Here is a 6,000-nt window from a genome sequence, read left to right as displayed (position 1 = left end):
TGGTTTTGCAGTCCAGAAGTCTGGAATTCATTAGTGGAAATTTTCAGACGTGGGTTGGTTTTGGTTTGGTTTTTTTTTTTTTTTATTCCTTGGCTTAGCTACAAGAAGTCAAAGCAAACAGAGCTGAAAATTCATACTGAGGGGTGTGAAAGAGTTTCTTTGCTCTCTTTCACCAAAGAAGTGACTGGACAGAAAAATCAAACACTTGTGAATTTCTTTTTCCTGGTTTGTTTTATCTGTGAGAGCAAACCTTTACTGAGAAAAGGAGCTCTTAAGAGCTTCTCTGGAATTCAGGTTTATTTGGAGAACACCAACAGGATACTTGCTACTAAAGACTGCAGTTTTGCTAACCTCGTAAAGGAAAGGGGAGGAGATGGGAGAAGTGATGTTAATTTATTCGCTGAAGAGTTCAAACTATGTAGTTTTCCCTACAAGGATCTTTTTCTCCTACCAAAAAACACACAGGAACCCTGCACAGAAATAAAAACTGCATAGCAAATGTTAACCTGTGACATCCTGACTTGAGGCAGGAGCAAAGCTCTTCGATAATGTGACGCTGTGTCTTGGAAAGGTGGAGTTTTGTGCTTGCCCTTCTTATTGGATCAATTTGTTTTCTAGGCACTAGCATCTCAATAATATGATTGCCTGGAAGAAGCTGGAGGTTGAATTATTTTGAGGGAAGTAAAAAATTCTTTGTATGAGTAAAATGTTTGTATGCCTGCTGCCCTGGCACAGAGCTCTTAGCCAGGTTCTGCTTCGAGCTCTCCCTTCTCAGAGTCTCATAGCTGTTTCTTCCACTTTGTAGGTTTTTCATCCATTCCCACCATCTAGATTTGTTGCTCCAGGCTCCTCTTATCTGCGGGGAGGGGGGAGGCAATGGCATTGTCCCAGCTCCTGGCAACTCATTTCTACAGCGTTTTCCTTGAGGTGCTGTACCCCAAGCCTGCCCCAGGAGCCGCCCTTCCCTGCCGTGTTACTTCTCAGTATCCTTTAGACAACAAGTATTTCCTATCTTGTTACACTCCTCTGATGCTAAGCCGCAGAAGGGTCTGGGCTCTGGTCCAGGGCCAACAACTTTCTGACAAGCACAAGCGACACCGTAACAAATAACAAGGCTTTGGAGAGCCGCCTTTTCAATAACTAATGGGAGGCAGAGAGAGAAAACATGCATGTGAAACCTCTACTGCTAAATTTTTTCAGCACACGCTGTGGATCTGCTACAAAAGATATTTCAACATGAGCTTCTGGAAGCTGTGTTGCTTGTGAATGACGAGGTGGTTTACGCACACCTACAGTCTGGGAAATCCTTTAAGCCTTATGTAAATACAGGCTAACAAAACTACTTTGCCTGGGACTCTGAAAGTGTTAGGTAAACTTCTTCAGGACTGGGAGACTCAGTTGCTTGAAAAAAAAAAATCCCTGTTACTGCTTCTCATTCTTAGTTGTCTTGGATTCCAAGCTGAGTTAGGTTTTATCCTCCTTTGCAGACATGGGGGAGGGGGGTGCAGATTCAATGTGTCACAGCAGCCTCAAGGCAGAACTCATGTCACAAGAAAGCTTTGCCCGTATCCAGACAGGACGATGACTCTTCCAGTTGGAGCTAAGGACTAGCTTACCCCTCATCTATAGCGTAGGGAGGGTGCTGTGGCTTGTTACTTCACTTAACATCTGTGCTCCTCGCTCTGACGCAGCCAGTAAACAACGTGACTCAAAGAAAACGAAATCGGAATTATTTTTTTTTCTGTAAACTGGAATGTGTAATTATGGCAGATGATAATCCTCCATTTCTTGGAAAAGGCAAAGACTCTTAGCTGGGATTTCCTTAGCATGACCCAGTTCAAAAAGCAAATGACACTTCACAGGAATCACTGCAAAAATTGCTGGCCCTTAGTGCCAAGTGTGCTGGTGCTGGCTTGGTGAACCGACAGTCTTCCCTAAAGAGCATTGCCTTCCCTTCCCAGCACGGAAATTCTTGTTCCAACTCCAGTGGCAGATGCAAGACAGACTGAGAAGCTGTTCCTTCTGCCTTCTTTTAGTGCTGCTTATTGTAAATGAACTCAGAAGATACGTGATATAAAGTAGAATGGTGCCTTATTTGAAAATTTCTCATGAGCTTTGGCTTTTTTTAGCACATACGAGGTAAAACTGCATTCCTTTAGGTTGCTTAGAAGTAATTTCAATTTTTCATGCCAGGGGGATTTATAAATGCACGTAATCCTGCTAAATGTTGGTCATTTAATGCCTTTAATTCAACATCTATCTGTGCTTGAGTTAATTTGATGTAATCAAACTGTATTATAGCAACATAGCTGAGGCCAAGCTCTGAACCGGAATGGACTGTATTGCATTCAGATGCTCTCTTAGGCTACAGCGATGCCCTTGTGTCACTGTACAGGCACCAGTTTAAACATGGCTATGGTTAGAAGACTTTAGCACTACTTCCCTCAAAAACACGGGCAGAACCTTCGTAGCTTGTAAAGCCAGAAGAGACTCGTGATCATGCCGCCTGCCTGCTGCAGGACCCCCCACTCACTGCCTCGGCGTCGCGTCGATGTCCTGTAGCACCATCATTTATGGGGGTGGAGGCCAGTCTGGTGCATGCAGCTGTACAAATAAGGGATTTGGCTGTTTTGGTTTCAAGTTTGCTGGCCAGTTATGGTCAACTGAATTGAAAACTGCCTGTGTTTGCTGTCAAAATGTACAGCTTAAAAGCTTTTTGGATCTGAATTGAAATGAAATGTTATGATTGGAGGAGGATAGTTTTTAAGAGTAAACCCACTTCATTTTAAGATGTAATGAAAATACAGAAAACATAAATATCGACTTCTCTTTGGTTTTCTGGCAAGTCTCTCCTCCTCCCACTCTCCCAAATTCTTCCCTAAATTTTGTCCAGGTTATAGTGACCACCATCTTATCTCCCACTTGCCCAGGTACAATGATGGGGTAAGTTGAGGACAATGTTTTGCTTCAAAACTAAATTTCCTGCTTTCAGTCAACCTACAGTTTACTTCGTCTGGTATGTTCACACCAAAATAATCCTAGCCCAATGACAACACCACAGGCAACTTTAGTTGCCAAAGGCAACTTTACAGTGCAACAGCATAAACATCCCCATGGGATGTCATCCTTTCATGCACCTCATGGGACACCCTGAGCATGAGGCTCTAAATCCATTTAGTAATTGGAGCTATTAGGAGTAGATAGAGTCTATCTGAGTGAATGAACCCCAAAAGGGACTTTTAATTTTACTGTAACACACAAATCCTATGCTTAATAGGCGGGAAAACTATATTTAAAAAAATAAATAAGGGAAAAATACAAGGAATTTTTTTCTGGCAGTAAAACAGTGCAATTCATAGCTTGGTCATAACAGTTGTCTAACTGTGTAGTTTTCAGAAGTTGTCGGGGACAGATTTATGGCTGGGACTTGAGCCTGACCGAGGGGCGGTAGGGGCAGAGGTGGGCTGGTGTGGGACAGGCACTCTAGGGGACGAGTGGGGGAGCTGCCATATCACAGCACAGCTTCTCCTCCATTTCCTGCTAACTTAAGGTTAACATCCCGCATGCTTGTTGTAGGTTGTACAGCACTCTGTTTCTGTTAATTTATCAATGTGTAACTTCTACTCAGCAGCGTCTATCACCCTGTCCTATAGCAATACTAGGTACGTAGTGAAAAAATTGATGCCCTGCATTATGTCGTCTTAGGTGCTTCCTAATCCCTAGGATGGAGGAACTGCACAAGAACTGAACTGGGTTTGTATACGGCTGGTGATAGAAAAGTTATCTTGAAATCCCCTGTGTGCCATGTCTTTATTTCTACCAATGCAAATGTGCTCAAGCCTGGTTTTGACAACTGGTAGATTACGGCAGGCAGATCTAATAACCCCCAAACTCCAGACACAGAGATACAGAGGGGTCATTAATTGGCAGTGAAAGAAAATGAATGCTTTCATTTAAGCATAGTTTATGCCATTTTTCTTGGAATAAGCTGCCAAACGAACGAGATCATAAGCTGTTACAAAAACAACTTAAGCTGTAGCTGTGATTTGTGTCAAGCATTCAGAAAGGAAAAATACAGAAACTGTAGGCAAGAGCAGATATCAGTGCAATAGCTGTGATTCCAGGACTGAAAATAACCCACCCGTGACATGAGTTTCCTTCAATAATTTACCAGTTGTTAAACAAATAGCATTGCATGTCTATCATAACTGTCAATGTATTTATTAAAGCTGGGGAATCTCTGGTCACTTGTGGGTGTTTGGTGGTGTTTAGGCATCAGGTACTTTACTTTCAGCCTCTTTTAAAATAAAAAGTAACATAGCAGCTGCACCGTTAAATGCACCAGTCCTAAAAATTACTGCCGTATCTCGAATATGGCTCCCCTTATTTATTTATTTTAGTCAGAAATGGGAGAAAAAGGGGAAGAGTGGTAGTGTTGAAGTTCCTGGTATGTAATCTTTTGATTCCTATCTGCAATTGTAGAAGGGAGTGATAGGGACAGTAGAGCTGAACGTGTGAGGTAAAGCCAGATGCATCTTGTTATATGGGCTACTTTTAGAAATCTGGATTTGTTTTCTTTTAGTCTAGAACTGCTGGTAACTGGAGCTGTATGGAAGCAACTCATGCTCCCAGCACCTTGCTGCCATCGCAGCTTCTTGCTGGGCAGCGGTGGCAGAAGCAATGCTGGGGGGTGAGATGGTGGAGAAACTTGGATTGTTATTGAGCATCCCCTTGCCTCGCTTTGTGGATAGTGCAGGTACGTGCTCTGCAAAGCAGCAGGTTTCGATTTGCAAAATCAGAAGCTTCTTGCCAGAAAACTGTCTAAAGGGCAAACTGGAGGGCAGCCAGCAGCAAAACTATTTTCTAGCTTCAAAGGTGCTCATTTCGAAGGCCAGTCTAAATCTTTGAGGTATTAAAGCTGTGAAAACAAACCAAGAGAAGAATGGAATGAAATTGTTCTTACCAAAATAGCAAGCCAGGTTCATGTGCTTCAAAATAAAATTACCCAGAGCAGTGCAGAAGTTGCACTTCCCCCTGCTCTGTGGTGTTGAGGGAGCCAGGGCAGCTCGGAAAGTGCTGAATTATTGCACTTGGAGGGTGGTTGCTGCCAGGAGAACTGGGAAGGAGTGCAAGGCTTTCCTGTAGTGGAGAAGTAAGAGGTGATGCTGGGGCTGTAATGAGCCACATACAGCTGTAGCTGCGGTACCTGTTTTGATTTTATAATCAGCTCCTTGTTCAAACACTTTCATTGAAGCCATAATTTGGTGTATACTGGACAGAATTAAGGATTTCTTTTAACGCTTTCTTTATCTTTGGAATTTAAGCTTTTTGACTTCCTACACGGGCATGCTTTGCCCAGCTATTGTAAGTAGCTAGCTTTGCTCCCTCCAACCCCACCTAATCTGTGAGAATCTTGTATTTATGCAAAATACTGAGTGGATGGTCCTGATCCTCAGAAATGGGGCAGGGGAGGGCAGGCATTCAGATATCTGTATTGCTCTGTCAGCATTTCTCACTCTTGACCTGAAGGACCACACAACGGGCTGAGAAAATTAATCCAGCACCAAAAGCTAGCTTGAAAAATCAACAGACTTTTCCAAATATTTCTTTGTTTCCCTGACACTTCCCATTAACTTATTTGCAGCTCCTGTTATGAGGCATTTACATCAAAAACTCAGGAAACCACTTAATGCTATTTAGAACATAATACATTCAATTAATTATTACTAAATGCGTCTTTGTGTTTTTAAAGTATTTCAAATCTAGTTAATTAGCCGGGTTGGTTTTACATTACATATGCTTATCACGAGAATTCTGCTGAAAAGCCATCATTGAATTAAATCATGGTTACTTAATTCTCAATCATAGGTATGACGCTGATTCACATTTACGCCTAACTCCTCCTAAAACACATAATTTTTAGCATTTCAAAGACACCTGTCTGACAGCAATGAATGATGATTAACTCTCATCTGTTCTCAAATGAAAAGCTGTTAATTA

Source organism: Chroicocephalus ridibundus, chromosome 11, assembly GCF_963924245.1.
Source record: "Chroicocephalus ridibundus chromosome 11, bChrRid1.1, whole genome shotgun sequence".
Classification (NCBI taxonomy): Eukaryota; Metazoa; Chordata; class Aves; order Charadriiformes; family Laridae; genus Chroicocephalus; species Chroicocephalus ridibundus.
This window is presented reverse-complemented; position numbering follows the sequence as displayed.